Below are 17,658 nucleotides of genomic sequence, written 5' to 3'. Positions count from 1 at the left end.
ATATATAATAGTTAAACTATCATACATTTTGACTTAACCTCCTCTACTATAGTTTAACCACCTATATTATATAAAAATATATTTATATACGTTTGATTTTGATTAAAAAATATGTTTGTGAATGATTTTTTCAATATATTTACGATGTTATAGATATATAGTTTTCGGTAAAATTAATAATATTTTTTTCTTCTTAAGATCATTGTATTCTGTCATTACAACAAAACAAGTAATCAGTAAAAACTGAAATTATATTTACTGACTAGCTTTACCTGCAACTTCGTCCGCGTGGAATTTAACTTACATTTTCTAAAATAAAAGATTTTTTTCTAAAATAAAAGTAGCCTAAGTTACTCCTTATTACATCAGCTACCTGCCAAAAAAAGTCCCGTCAAAATCGGTCTAGCCATTTCAGAGATGAGCCGGAATAAACAGATAGACAGACAAAAATAGTAAAAAATGTTAATTTGGTGTCTGTACCGTATTTATATTCATATGCATGTAGCAAAAAACGGTTATTTCAATAATACATACAGACACTCCAATTTTATTTATATGTATAGATAAATTATTATATATATTAATTATTATAGTTTTCGATAAAATTAATAATAAATTTATTTCTTAAGATATTTGTACCCTGTCATAACAAACAAAATAAGTAATCAGTAAATAACTGAAATTATATTTATCGATTATAAACATTAAGTATAAGTGTCATGATGTTAAGAATACCATTTAGTTGAAAAACAAAAATAAGGATTTATGTTGGTATTGCGTGATATATTATATGTTAGACGAGGCAATGATGTAGGCGGATAAGAAAGTTCTACAACGAAAACTACGAAGACGGGAAACAGCATACGATTAGCCTTATGGTAGGCAGTTATAATAAACTCGTGGAGACTAGCCTTGGCAACTTTTACAAGTTCGTGTCGTTGTTGGAATGCAATACTTGAAATTTTATTTCGTTTATAGCCTAACGCTTAAGGTTTATAGTTAATATCATTATAATAGTCAGAAAAAACAAAAGGACTAAGCCAGACCTCAAATACATACTATAATATAGTTAATGTTTTTAGCAGCACATTTTGAGTTATTGCTTATAGTCAGAAAGGAGGGACTGTTCTGCCATATTACTGTCATTGATTTTGTTTATTATCAAAACTTTTTTTAATTTAATATTTTACTCTTGTAAGTTTCTACTTTGAACAACATCTGTTTAAAAGAGCAATAGGACCTACCTTTCTTTATCAATCTTCTTAACTGAATCTGAACAAATTAGCGGTAGAATAAAAAAAATACTTTATTTGAATATTTGAAAACTCTTAAAGTTATTTAAATAAAAAAAAAATAATGGATAATTTTTTTTTATTATATAACTTTAATGCACGTAATACACAGGTAAAAAGTACATATGGCGGACTTAACACCTAATGGCATTTTCTACCAGTGAACCATGAGTTGTGCTTTGTATTTAATCTGCAAAGCATGACTTTCTTTTTAAATAAACCCTACGAGTATGCAATATTATTTTATCTCTTCTTTATCTCTGACGACCTCGGTGGTCTAGTGGTCTAGCACACCGCTTTACGACCGATGGTCGCGAGTTCGATTCCTCGCACGGCACAAACATTTGTATTCATGAGTATGATTGTTTGTATTGGTCTGGGTGTTTTCTATGTATAGTATGTATGTATTTACAAAAAAAAAATATATCTATGTATTTGTATCAGTTATCTAGTACCCATAACACAAGCTTTAGCTAGCTTAACTTGGGTCTAGATGGCGCTGTGTGAATTGTCCTGAGATTATTATTATTATTATTATTATTATTATCTGTGCTACGAGTTCTACGAAGTGCTAACCGCGGTTTGGTCTAAGCCCTAATATCCAATAGTTAAGTCGGAATGATCTATTAGCGCCTAATCTTCCTTCAGGTATCACAAAGTGAATAGGAAACCTTCGAGATAAGTTGTCGAATTCAATTTACTCGGCGAGATGACTTGACGACTAGCGACTGGAATAGAATTATACGACAGCGTACGATCTTGAACTTGTTAGTTAAAAAAATATTTATTAAATACGTTCTGACATGTTTTTTATTATTGAGGATTTGGGCTATCGTCAGGTATTAAGACCTGTAGCACTGCGACCTATATAGAGAATCCAATCAAAGATTTGTATATATATATATTAACACATACTTACTAATATTATAAATGTAAAAATAGGGTTGTTTGTTACGCCTTCACGCAAAAACTACTGAACCGAACATCATGAAATTTTGTACACATCTTCTTGAAGATATTAGAATGAACCTATAGTAAAAAGCGTCCTATATGCTTTTTATTTAAAAAAAACAAATATTTTATTAAAAAACAAAAAAATAATAATATCAACAGTTTGCTATTAAGTATATTCATCATATTGATTCATTTCTATAGTAACGATATCCGTTACTTATTTAATGGATTCAATGGGAGCGAAGCCGCGGGTAATAACCAGTATTGTATATTTTATAAAGAAATAGTATACAATGTCAATTGTTTACCTACGATTCACGTATATCAGCTGCCAGCATCTTCCTTTGTGCGATGTGTTCCGTTTGAAGGAAGAGATAGGTCAGTGAAGTAATAAGGTAGTAATGACGTCTTATTCCTCCAGTGGCTTCACAGGTGTACCCCAATGACGTAATGTCTATGATGTTTACGAGTATGTATCTACTAGCTGTGCCCGCGACTTCGTACGCGTGGAATAGTGGCTTTGGATAGTACTTTTAATTATTTAGGCTAATCATAAAAAGCCAAAGGAAAAAGTGTTAGCTTCAAAAATGACGAGTTTCAATAAAAACTTTCATTCTCTATTTTATTTCACCCTTTAAGGGTAAAATTTTTACCAAAATTTGAAAGTCATATTTATTAATATTTAATTAATAGGCTAAAAATAAGTTTTATGTTTCTAACTTTAAAATATACTTTCATACAAACATTTGTCTTCCCTTTCAACGTCTTACAATCCTTATTACTTAATACTTATTTTAAAAAGTAGCCTATGTCCTTTCTCAGAGTCTAGACTATCTGTGCACCAAATTTTATTTAAATCGGTTAGTAGTTCGACAGACAAACAGATTGAGTTACTTTCGCATTTATAATATTAAAAGTAACAATATAAACAATCTGACGAGCCGTGTAAGGTACGTAGGAACCGTCAGTTGGCTCGTCAGATTGTTTGCCTACGTTAAAAAAACATGTAAATATTATTGTTGTTATGTGTTGTAGTGTGTACTGTAACAAAATAAATACATAATATTTAATGTGCTATTTTATCTTTATTTTACGATACCTATCTGAAGATTATTAACGTTATGACAACAGTTAATATTTTAATGTACAGTGCTGGCAACCATCTTGTTCATTTATCGAGGTGACATCTTCTATTTGTTGTCCTGTATGCAATAAAATTATTTCAAAACTATTTAGTACTCTTATATATAACAATAAACATATTTGTTCTTCTTATAAAGCTGGAGAGTTTGTTTAGTTTACTTAAGTTAACTCGCTAATTTCACAAACTACTAGTTCGTATTTTAATTTCTTTTAGTATGTGAGAGTCTATTTATCTGGGAAGCTTACAGCCAATAGGAGAGGAGCATTAATGAAAAATGCTGCAGAAACTAAGAACAAATCTAATTATGCTGTCCGCAGCTGGTCTTGGAAAATGGAGGCGAGTGGAGAGGGAATTCCACTCCAAACTCGGAATATAGTGGACGGCCAGCTCCTGCGTGAAGAACACAACTTCAGTTCACCCCTAAGGGTGATTTACAACACCTTGGGTGTTCGACACTTTGGTCAGGATGTCACTAACTAAAAAAATATTAAAAATAAAGTAGTTCTAAGACATAACATAAGTAGCACAGGATGTTGTAACTTCGATTCCCGTTGGAATGGTATAGGGTAGCGATCGGGGGAGCAATGCGCCAGGTGTTCATCTTAAGACTAAGCTTACTTTAAATAGGTACTAGTTTACAAAATTAAATTGCATGTATTAACGTTATTTAAATACAAATTATTTCTGATTCTGTTGTCACTTCCATCACGTATCATCAGTTTTTGTGCCTTTACAATTTAATAAAATAATAACAGCAAAAGTGGCTATATTTTATTTTATCATATGCTTATCAGAATAATGTTATCTTTAAGAAATGTCTTGTCATTCGTATTCACAAAACCTATATCAGAGCATGATCATTGAAAGGTGCCTTCGTATTATATGCTCCAAGGGTAAAATTGACATGTGCCAACTGCCGCCACAGTCGACAGTCACTGTGACATTTTATTTACGGTACAAAACAGAAATAAAAGACACACAAACAGAAATAACAACGACAGGCACAGGTCTAAGAGACACATGAACTTTTGCAGACAAATTTTAGAATTGTTTTTTTGTGGACGTATTACTTGTGTGACCTAAGTTATTTTTTTAAGTAGGTATGTGATGGTATTAGCATGTAAGTTGTGGTAAGTGGTAAGTGGTAACCGTCGCCTATATACATGAACAGCACCACGTATCCTTTGTGACATAACTAATACGTTGTCTAAGATGTTACGTAATATATATGTCCACTTTATTTGTAATTTCACTACTTTATCTCGACTGAAATACAGCTCACTATGCTTGGCAGCTGAAATAGGTGAGATAGAGGTAACCACTTGTAGAATGTGTGCAAAGTGTGCCACAGTAGTACTTTTAATTTATACTATGTCGTTTATGTACATTTAATTTAAATCAGTAAAGTCGTTTAGGCGTTATTGAGTAGCAAATCTCTAATTTCCGTTTATAATATCAAAGTATCTGTGAATAGCACTAATAAGCTTCAAAGAGCTTCATCATAATTCACATAAAGTTAATAACGATCGAAACTTGGCATAATATATTATGACAAAATGAACATCCCGTTTGTCCGTCGTTCCCAGGCCGAACGTCTCGGCCATTATTATCGCCCCCTAACAACCTGAAAAGGATTCCATTCCCCTCGTGTTTCTGATAATAATTTCCTATAAATTTTCCCCAGTCGTCTGTGCCGCGCCGTTAGGAACGGACGTGTTCTTATAATCGTGTTGATACCAAATACAGTGCATTGTAATAGTTGTGAAAGATACAGTACAAAATAATCGTTTATTAGTGATTTATAATAAATAATATTGGATTGTTTAAACCGGTAAGTTATTTTTTTGTAGATTTTTAAACAACATATTTGAATACCTGTTGCTTGACGCTCAACAGAACCGTCTGACTGACGCGACTCGGCATGCGAGTAATGCGTTGTTTTTTTTTAACAATTTTTCAATTTTTCTAAATGTTTTTTATGTGCCACTCATAATATTAGTTTTTTGTTATCGCGTGTGGGCGTTATCGTATTGATCTTTACCGTTTTATCATCTCAATGGGACATCAATTTGTGTTCGTTAGACGCCTCCTAAAGCAGTAGGTTGGCGTAATAAAACAATTTATTTTTATTTTCTTGACTATACAATGTTATTACAATTTTATGATTTTTATTGGTATACCTAGTAAATATTTTTTTTTATGACGCGACCTAACACCTTGATTGGTTTTTAACAAATTCAGGATTAAGTATTTTGTGATAAAATTTAATTATATTTCCCACTTATTCCAGCCGAGACTTGTTTGTCTATATTTTTATTTATATTTATAAATAAATACTTATAACTCTGAGTAGGTATACTTGTATTGGGTCATACAACCACTTTGTGGTGATCAACAATCGGCATAAGTACCCACTTCCTCAAATAAATAGATATACATACAACGTGAGTCGAGCCTATGCCATATCACAGAATAATCGTTTAGTGTTTTCGATCATCAGAGTATACTTTTTTATTATTGTTTTAAGATTTCATTTTGGTATAATATATCACTGCATGTATATATTCTACGATACTGACGTTTGCCTGAACTGCTATTTAATCGTATGGAATGTAATTTGGCAAAGATAAAATTACTCGTTTGTGATAATAGAGGAAGTATAATGTCCATTGAGATCTTCATCTGCCGTTCTTGCAATATTTTTCATTACAGCTCAGTTCCTATTAATCGTAGCGTCATTATATAGTCTTATAGACTTTTTCCAACGATAAAATGATTTTTTAATTTAAACTACAGTTCTTATTTTTAGCGTTTTCAATCAAACTAACATTTCAGCTGTATAATACGTCAGTTAGTATTAAAAAAAAAGAAATAAATAGCAGTACGAGCGATAATCTCTTTTTGAGTAATTTAGTAGATATGAAATAAAATGAGACACTTCCTGTCTTATAAAAAAAAATTGTCCAAAATATAAAAACAAATCTAGGGTGGTGCAGCATCCTTAACACTTAGTTAAACACAGACTAATCGGAAGCTTTGGTCTGGTCACGATTTTACAATTTCCTTATAAAGACTAGATCTTACTCTCGACGTCGTATGCTTTTTTTAACTTAAAGATAGCCAATGTTCGTTCTTGTGATACAATCTATTTATATATTAAATTTTATTCAGATCCGTTCAAGTATTCGACAGTGACGCGGTAACAATCAGACATACATACTTTGGAATTTATAATGTTAATATGGGAGTATGGATATCTACACCGATACTCCCAGTATGTATGTAAAAAATATATATATGTACTTATTTTGTTTAGTTTAACATGTCATGCCAATTAATGATCTTAACACTAAATATACAAAATACAAAGACATTAAGATTTCTGCTTTGTTTCTTGACCAAAATGGTTTATATTCCCTTGGTATATCTCTCACTAGTACTGTGCAAGTAAGAATCAACGCGCTAGAAAATTTCTGTGAAACTTTTCTAATAACCTGCCAACTGTATGTTGAACGTTACCTACAGAAGTCCAAAGTTGTGTGTTTAGTAGACAACCGAAATAATATAACCTTTACATTAATTCTACTGTTTAGTTAATTAATGTTGAACTTTGAATGCAAAAGTTTGTAAGGTATTTGTACAGAAAAAGGGTCGTTTAACCTTCAGGTATAAATTACGACAATAGATTTAGTGAATGAATTTTAAAGAGCGTTGTGGCTTTCCACCGGCTTTGAGTTCGAGTTCGAATTCCAACACCAATAATAATAATAATAATAATTAAATATTCACCCTTCCAAAAAATATCTCCCATAAAAAACCACAATATTAAATACCTGTCGCATAACCCGAAAATTCTTAACCTCCTCAACAATATCTTGACCCAGCACAACCTCTCCCACACTTGGCTAAGGCCCGTGTAGATGAGTATTACCTTCTTTTAAATGTATAAAAGAAGAGAAAGAAAGAGATAAAATAAGAATAATAATAATAATGATAATAATCTCAGGAGAATTCACACAGCGCCATCTAGAACCAAGTTAACTTAGCTAAAGCTTGTGTTATGGCTACTAGATAACTGATACATATACATAGATATTTTTTATTTGTAAATACATACATATTATACATAGAAAACAAGCGGACCGATACAAAAATCATACTCATGAATACAAATGTTTGTGCCGTGCGAGGAATCGAATCCGCGATCATCGGTCGTAAAGCGGTGTGCTAACCGCTATACCACCGAGGTCGTCAATATCGTGTCAATTTAAATTTGTTACTGATTCTCCTGTAATGAAAAAAACTTACTAATATTATAAACGCGAAAGTTTGAGAGGTTAAGACGGATGTTTCTTACGCTTTAAGGCAAAAACTATTGAACGGATTTTGATGAAACTTTACAGTAATATAGCTTATACATCAGAATAACACATAGGCTATAAATTAAGAAGATATTATGTAAATTGAGCGAAATATAAGCTATGGTAAACAGCTTATGGTAGGTACATCATAGTAAACGGTAACGGTCGTCTATATATATGTACATGAACAGCATTCCGAACGTCAGGTTATCACGTGACACCCGTGATGCAGCTCATGCCTTACTATTCCAAAAGACTAAGATGTCATGCCTTTTATCAGGTACATAATCCTACAACTGAAGCACATGTCACAAAGTCGCCCAAGCAGCTTGCTTAGCAGCTGCTACAGATAACTTTTTACTCTACGTCTGGCAAATGTGTATAATATTTGGATGAGTTTGCTTTGTAAACGATAATGAGTTATTACTGGAGAGTGGTGATGTTACGGAGCTCCGTAACCGTAACCGAAACTATCGGATAACCGACGGATAATATCGGATAGGAGCGGAGCCTAATTGAGACACATTATGTAACTACAAAAGCCTTTCTTAGAGGATGCCTACGTCATAGTAGCTTTATGCATGCAAAGTCTCAGCCCGATCAGTTTAATATTGACAAAGTTTCATCCCCTATTTTATCTCCTTGGGGGTAGAATTAATCAAAATCCTTTCTTAGCGGTGTATTTTATTAGCTATTTATATTTTACTTTTGAAATTCCTTAAAAATTAATATCCGTAACCGAAATTATCCGAAACTAACGGATAATCCGAAATAATTTCATATCCGCATTCGTATCCGTATCCGGTATAATAATCGTTCCTATATCCGAAACATATCCGTATCCGAAATTTCATATCCATAACATCCCTGCTGGAGACTTAGTCAGAAATATAACAATTGATGTCGGGCAGTTTGGAACTTAAGACTTTTGAGTCCAATTTGAGGTAGGAACTACTATACCACGTCATTTCGAAAAGTGCATTATCATAGTTAAATAACAATCATTCACTATGAGATTGGTTATCCGGACATAAAATTGTTCTGACCATCTCCATGGCGCAGGCTATTTGTATGCAAATTTTCGCTGAGTTTCATCATTGGACTGTATAATTTTTATTGAGATCAGTTCCATCATGTTGCGAAAGTGGAGCAAAAAAATATCGTCACTTTATGTATACTGCTAGTTACCTAATTCTTATTTAACCCTTGACTTCGTCTGCACTTTCACCCCCTATTTCATCCCTTCCAGATTATTTTTTTGTTATAAAAGATATATCTTTTTATCCAACAATTAGATCTATCCAACCGTTTACTCTTGAAAAGGTCAGATAAACAGGCTGACAGACAGACATAGCCTCGAGTTTGTAATAATATTATGAATGGACTACTTGGCTTAACCATGAAAAGAATTTACTGTTTGCATATTTGTTAATTTGTAATGAATAATGGAACATTTTTTCCTTTAATCAAATCTATATCTATATATGTACAACTCAAAGGTGACTGACAAGTGATCTATCAACGCACAGCCCAAACCACTGGACGGATCGGACTGAAATTTGGCATGCAGGTAGATGTTATGACGTAGGCATCCGCTAAGAAAGTATTTTGATTAATTCTACCCCCAAGGAGATAAAATAGGGGATGAAAGTTTGTATAAAACTTTTTAATTTTAACCCGATCGGGCTGAGACTTTGCATGCATAAACCTACTATGACGTAGGCATCCTCTAAGAAAGGTTTTTGATAAATTCCACCCCTAAGGGCATAAATTAACGCGGACAAAAGCTCATCATCTGCTTCTTCCTTATCCCATTTATTTTGGGTCGGCGTAATATGTTTTTCGCTTCCATTCATCCCTGTTCGCAGTCATCGCGTTATTTACTTCCTTTTTTACCATATCATCTTTCACACAGTCCATCCATCTCTTTTTCGGCCTTCCTCTGCCCTTATAACCATCCACATTCATATGGATTTCAAAACACCGAAGAAAACCTTTTTTTAAATTTTATCCTCGTTCCTACGCATTACATGTCCATACCATGATAGACGATTACTCTTCAACCTCTCTGACACCAGTGCCACAACGCGGACAAAAGCTAGTGTATTTATAAAGCTGAAGAGTATTTTTCGTTTGTTTGAACGCGCTAATCTCAGGAACTACTGATTCAAATGTCAAAATTCTTATTGTGTTGGATAGTCCAGTTGTCGAGGAACGGTTTAAGCAGTATAACACTTTTGCATATAGAAAAATATTGCAAAAGGTGGCGAAATGAAACGCAGACGAAGTTGTGCAAAGGTTCATCCTATGTAATCGAAGTGAAACTGAAAATCACTAAGGATTATTCAATTCAAGTGCTAGCTGGCACAGTAATTTTAACCTGGGATTTCAAACGGGGTTCATTTTGATTGCACACTGTTTTTGCTTTTTTTATCCGATCCGCCGTATGCAGATGGTTCGTTTTCAATTTATTCTGAAATCTTGTCAGTTTAGCTCTGATAAGTATTTTTTTAATGTTACTGGAATGGCAAATAAACTGTAAGCTCACCTGGTGGTAAGGAGCTACCGTCACTTGGATAGCATGAAGTACACACGTCATCATGTGATGCCCTTGATACCTCTTTCAAGTATTGCCATTCGTATCAATATCAGTTTCGTCTTTGAAACATAATTAAAAAAAATATTTACTCCAAGTACAAAAATCTTAAATGTGTCAGATAAATGCAGTAGTTATATATATATTTATACACACTTAAGTCTTTCACTCAACACATCGAGTTTTTTATTTTTTACTCTGTATTATGATGCTGAGTAAATTATTATTATTATATCTCACCCTTCTACTGACTCTGAAATAGGTGAAATTTGTCTCAAGCCCAATTTACATCCAGCCCGAGTGGGCAGGGAAGTGAGCAGCGCGTGAGTGTAAGCACGAGTGGAAACACTTCCCATGCCATTGGCGCTGCCACTCGCGCTGCCCGGCGCTCCCTCGATTGTCGGTTTTGCGTGCGCGAATCAAAGGACTGGCAACGCGAGTGGCAGCGTGTTTTTACATTCAGCCCTCTCACTCAGTTGTCGCCCGGCAATATTTCCGGCAGCGCGAGTAGCAGGGTTAGCGGCTGAATGTAAACGTATAGAGCAAGAGACGGCCAGACATACGTCATATTAGTAAACGTGAAAGTTCTTGTATGTGTGTCCCCAACACAGGTAAGAACGATCCCCAAACATGAAACCTGGATCGTAGTAGCATCAGGTACACTTTGTTTAACTTTATACGAAATCGTTTGTGTAGTCACAGCTGTCTCGCCTATTTCTGGCGCCAAGTAGCTTGCTTTAGAAGCTGTTTAATCCAGTGTGAAGGGTAATATTACAGTTTATAGAGACGTGGCATCTTTGTCCTCCGGAATGCCATCGTATGACATGTAGACGACACATAATAACGCGATGTCGGTGAAGCTATTCATGCACCTATACAGACGACGGATGACATTGTTTCACATATTAATATAATGTTTAGCTCTACGTTAAACTTAAAACTAGTATATAACAATTCGTTTCATATTAATCACAACCTGTTCCTGCGAATTGGTCTGCGTGGAATTGAACTTTATTTTTCTAAAATAAAAGTAGTCTAAGTTAATCCTTGTTACATCAGCTACCTGCCAAAAAAAGTCCTGTCAAAATCGGTCCAGCCATTTCAGAGATTAGCCGGAATAAACAGACAGACAGATAGACAGATGAAAATTGTAAAAAATATTATTTTGGTATATGTACCGTTTTTAATTATTAATGTTTCTAAGGACTGTATATATTTTATATTATATTTTTAGTTACAACAGGTTTTCTGTTTATATTCCTGAAACTGTATTCCCGCGAAACGGTTTGACCGATTTTGATGAAATTTTATATGTATATTCAGTAGGTCTGATAATAGGTTTATAACTAATTTTTATAAAATGACATATATTACATCAATTAATTTATATGACAAAACAATGATATAAAAAATAAACGCTACATATGTTTATTGTATTTGAACAAATAATAGAACAATAGAAAATGTATTTTAAATATATATATAAATAATACAATAAAAGTCTAATTACATTAGAAAAAAAATCGTCAATATCGGTCCAGCCATTTCAGAGATTAGCAGGAACAAACAGACAGACAGACAAAAATCGTAAATTATGTTATATGTACGTACCGTATTTGTATTCATATGTATGTAGTAAAAGACGGTTATTTCAATATTACAAACAGACACTCCAATTTTATTTATTCAATAACCTCTAATTTGAGTATTTTTCATATTAATCCATTGCAAACGATAAACATTAAATATTTCCTCTTTATGATATAAGTGTAGACAAATTGCCAACCATATTTCTATATAGGTAAGGAGGATTTTAGCATGTACTTCTAAAGCAGGGTAGGACAACTTTTTCCTCATGAGTCATATAACGTAAAAAAATTTACAGAGCACCAAAATTATCACGAAAGAAACATTATATTTACATATATATTACAATTATACAACAGAATATTTTCTTTATGTTTATTATCAACAACGTTACGAAGATATATCCAAAGATACAGATATATAGAAATCATACAATACATATTTAAAACTATGTTAAATTCCTAATTAATATTATATATATATAACAATATTAAAAATACACGAAAAAAAGCGAAAAATAACCAAATGAAGTAGATAATCTTTACATAGTATAAAATGGAGTCGGCACAGCTATCTGTTCGCTTATGTCTTATAAATTATTTAACGGATTTGATGCAGTTTTTATATTCAATATTCTAATTAAAAAACATTACGATTTTCCATACAAATGGTCATCCCCTATTTTATTTTACCCCCTTACATTTTTACAAACTCTTACTGTCATATTTATATTTAACCCACAGCTTAAAAATATTATTTAAGCTTCTAGCATTAAAATGAATACTTCCATACAAATTTCGATCTCCTTTTCAACCCCTTACGACCCTTTTATCACATCAAAAAGTAGCCTATCTCTTTCTTCATGGTCTTGACTATCTGTGTACTAATTTTCATTGAAATCTGTCTAGTAGTTTTGGCGTGAAAGCGAGATTAGACAGACAGAGTTACCTTCGCATTTATAATACTAGTAAGGAGTGTATTGTGTTATACATGTCAAAAAAATATTCAGAATCATCTTTAATTGAAACATTTTTGATGAAAATATTTTTAACTATTGGGAATCTCAAGCAAAGCCTGTTCTCGCAATAATTATAATTAGGTAAATAATAAAATTTTACGATAATACGCGCGCATGAAGTCGAGTGCACCCATTGTAGAAAATAAAAAAATGAGAAATGTACGATACATTAAAGAATATTAGTAAATAATATTTGCATTGTTCCCTAAGCAATTTAGTTTGACAGTTGTGACAGACATCTGGTTTCTAAAATTGAATTATGCACAAGTTGTCACTTGAAAACATTGATGGAGGTCTGTTATTGTGGAGGGATTTGCTATTTTGCTTCAAAAAACATCACAAACTGTCATTCACTCTGTCTATTTCAAAACTGTTGCTATAAATGAATTTGTGTATTTAATATACGTTTTAAAATAGGATATAATGTATTAAACTATATTTTATCTTGTACTAGCTGGGCCCGTGGTTTCACCTGCATTAAATTTCAAATAAAATGCCGTATTTTTTTTTAAATTTAATGCAGGTGAAACCACTATGTGTTATTCTGATGTATAAGCTATATTACTGTAAAGTTTTATCAAAATTCGTTCAGTAGTTTTTACGTGAAAGAGAAACAAACATCCATAATTTCGAAAACCAAATTTCCAAAACTCACAAAATTTCGTTTATAATATTATTAAGATGTTCTTCTTGCATCAAAATCCGTTCAGTAGTTTTTGAGTGAAAAACTAACAATCATTTATCCATTCATTTATATAGATCTTACAAATTTTCGTATTTGTAATATTAGTACGATATATAACACAATACTTTCATTAATTCTGCTCCAATTTAGATGATTCAATTTATTATATATATTTTATTCTCAATACTAACTCCTTTTTTCGTTAGCCAATCCAATTTTTTCTAAACCATCAAGACTTACTACGTACATTTTTATACTCGTATAACAATAATGGCAATATTGAAATGAATCTATGTATAAATCACGAAAATTCTATCTCGGTACTGCGTCTCTGCACGGAATCAATACTACGCCACGAATAAATCTTATAGGGCAGTTGTTCCTTAGGTTTTTTATACTAGGCACCGATTCCTTTAATAAAAAGACATGTGAATAAATAAACTTACTACTTTTAATTAAACAGTAGTAAGTAATATCTACACCGCTTTTAAACGGCAATGTGCGGAACGAGTTCCAGTACCTACCCTGTTTATAAGTGGTAATCCTCGAAGCTTTGGAAAGTTTACATTTTTTACTGAGGAGATAAAAACCATCACTCCTAAGAATATCCTTCAATTCTTTTCCCTGACGGGTCTAGGTAGCGAACTCTGAAAAAGAGCGAGCACAATAGATCTCTTGCCCCTATCACCTGGTGTTAAGTCCGCCAAATTATGAGGTGGGCGGTTTGTACCCAACCGCCCACCTCATAATGTGATAATAAATATTTTTTTAATTTATATGATTTTAGCGCATACAGTTTTAAAAAATAACAGTACATTTGGCGGACTTAACACCAGGTGTTACTGACATAAGAAAATTCAGTTATTAAATTACTATTATGTTTGAGACCTTTTATGTTATCCTACATAGTTGATTTTGTATCAGATGAATAAATGAAAAACATTATTCTCAAAATTAAACTTTAAATATTAATATTATTCTAAATTTTCATGCTGGTAATGTTCAAGCTGAATATGAAACTATTACCTATTTAAAGCAAATAAAGAATTAAAAATTATTTTCCCCATAAAAACAACCGAGAATCAACAAAGTAGGTGCAAGTGTTAATAAATTACCACAACACTTGTTGCCGAGCGTATATTGCCTCGCCCTTGGGATGGAGAAAACAATAAATATATAGGTACGTAAATACAATATAACAATATGAACTGCAACATTGCTCTCATTCACATAGAGTACGTGTAGGAGTGTCTACGTCACTTCACGTGATGGGATAAGGTTCAGTGTTGCCATCACCGTTTGAGTAAGCCCATTATATCATCCATTAGAAACAACCAAAGGTTCAGTATTGCCAACAAAGTTCGAGTAAGGACATTATATAATTCTCCTAAAACAACCAAATGTTTTAAGGTAATTTTTTTTATTACCTCCATAACTATTAAAAGTTATCTCGTTTTAAGTTTTTACATATACATTTTTTAAAAGCCAGGCCTGGATCTCTTTTAAGTATAGTCAAATGCTTGTGATGGGGAAAATCCCGCAAGGAATTATATATATTCTTTATTGCACTTTAAAATAGAGTAGAAAACTTAATTATATATAAAATGGGCAAAGGTTGACTTATCTCTAAAAGAGATCTCTACCAGTCAACCCAACAGTGAGGCATAGCTATTAGTGAGTGGGTAACACTAGTGCAACTAGGAAACAAGCTGGCAGCACACTTGATGGTAAGTGGTAACTGTCTGCTATACATGAATAGCACTACAGACATAATGTCAGCCCGTGGTACATGTAACGTTGTCATTCTGGAGGACTACGTAGTCCATAAAATTAGATGTCATTAGCTACTCGCCCCGGCTTCGCTCGGATATACGTGTATATATAGGGCTCGGAATAGGTAGTACAATTTTATGTACTTACGATTTTGTGACATCAATAGTATGGATATGCCTATAAGGTATTCTTTTCTATTTCGCTGTATAAATGGATAATGAATATCAAAAGAAATTCCTTGACACCCAGTAATACCGAAAAAATAATAGTTTTATATTATAATAAACCCGACGATGATGATTTTGTTGGCGATCTTGAATTCGATGACGAATAATTGTCAACTTTGGAATACTGTACTGCACTCTGATTTTTCTTTTAAATTGCAATAAATATTTGAACATGTTTTTTTTCTACTCACCTATATACCTAAAATAAACAGTAAGGGTAATTTTCATGATTTTATAATTATATAAGTTGCATTGCATTGCATGGTTTAAGTCCCCGGAAATCAAACTGATTTAAGGTCTTATCCATGTCATGCTTACGTTGACTTTCTTGCTGCAAGTACATAAAATTGCACTACCTATTCCGAGCCCTAATAATACATATAAATCTTCCTCTAGAATCACTCTATCTATTAAAAAAAACCGCTTCAAAATTTGTTACGTAGTTTTAAAGATTTAAGCATACATAAGGACGGACAGACAGCGAACGCGATTTTGTTTTATACTATGTAATGATGCTCTTATCCTATAATTTCACTGCCTTATCCTAGCTTTCAATAGAAATACATCTTACAAAAATAAGTGAGACGGTGATACCCACGCAGACGACTTTACACAAATTCTACTTAGTTATGAATAACATTTATCTACAATGTTCTGATATTTTAATTAAAAAAACAACAGGAAGTGAACTTGTGTTCAGAAATTAAATATTAATGAGTACGTACCTACTTATGAAATATTTTAACTTTGCAATAATTTTTCTGAATTCCAAACCACAAGCCATCAAAAAGAAATCCCTATCAAAGAGGGAGCAAATTCACCAGATACTGTGGTAAAACTAAGGTGATAAAGGTAATACTGTAGAGTAGATGTTATAAGTACCTACGTCATCTTACGTGTGAAATAACGGTATGTTTAGAATTCACTAACGACTTAATTTATTAACGTTTTGTTACTGTTAATCTAATTTTGAAATTCGAACGTTGCCTCGTACTATTTTGTTGCCGCCATTCAAGGTTTATAATCACTCAGCTGTTTCTTTTATTACTTTAAACATATTTTTTAACATATGTTCATAAAAAAAAGTTAGTAGTATGTTAAATTTTAAATTTCTCTATAGATAGAGATATTTAAAATTTAACATTTAGAAGATATTTAAATTTGAATTGATAAAAATTTGATTTTAGTAGAATTTCTCAATTTGATTTTAGTAGAATTTACTACTCTACATTAGAATGTAGAGTAGTAAATTCGACTAAAATCAAATTTTTATCAATTCAAATTAAAATATCTTCTTTCATTTGGGTGTCTCGCAGGTTCTTATGATATGTTAAATCTACTCTACTCGCTGATCCGTGCTAGTTATTAACATCTGGCAATTCTTTTGTGGACTCCCGCGATACAGGTTCGCCTAGATCGTTTAAAAAATTTATAAAAATTGAATGTTAAAAAAAAAATGTAAGATTTCTTTATTGAATCTATTCTGTTTTTTAAATCGATAAAGTATTCTTATTCATAGAAGTGAAATGAGTCTTGCGTTGCCTTTTCTTGCTCTATACATTTATCTCTCTGACACTTCTTATAAAATAAGCTTCTGAATGATAGAAAACAATGCAGATGATAAACATGTGCTATCGACAACAAAAGAAATGAAAAAGTTAGTATTCTCAAGTTTGTTATCAACTTTTATTTGAAGTTATTTTCCCGTATTTTTTAAATATCAGAGGTTAACCATTCAACATTCAGAGTCATGCTCAGTGAATACTGCGTACTTTTGACGTGAATTCACAAGTTACGCGAATGTTACAGATAAAACAGAGATATATTTATATGAAAACTAGCTGACCCCGCAAATGTTGTTTTACCATATAAACTAAAATCGCTATTAAAATTAGGGGTTGATGATAGAAGGGTGAAACTTGGTTGTATGTGTTTTTAATGCCTCATTATAAAAAAATAACAAATGAGCAAAAAATAAAAAATAAATGTTGGAGATGGACAACCCTTATCACTCAGGGGTA

At 32.4% G+C, this 17,658-nt stretch overlaps 1 protein-coding gene across 1 annotated transcript in view; it reads left to right on the top strand.

The window, feature by feature from the left end:
* The first annotated feature begins 5,131 nt into the window (after positions 1–5,131).
* Positions 5,132–17,658, top strand: part of LOC131849768 (uncharacterized) — a 98,756-nt gene continuing 86,229 nt past the window's right edge. Inside the window, exon 1 of the mRNA XM_059199886.1 lies at positions 5,132–5,221. The gene's annotated coding sequence lies outside the window, so the exon portion shown is untranslated. The remainder of the gene's footprint in view (positions 5,222–17,658) is intronic.

This window comes from Achroia grisella, unplaced genomic scaffold (assembly GCF_030625045.1).
Source record: "Achroia grisella isolate CSIRO2021 unplaced genomic scaffold, CSIRO_AGI_Agris_v1 utg660, whole genome shotgun sequence".
NCBI classification, from domain to species: Eukaryota; Metazoa; Arthropoda; class Insecta; order Lepidoptera; family Pyralidae; genus Achroia; species Achroia grisella.
This window is presented reverse-complemented; position numbering and strand designations above follow the sequence as displayed.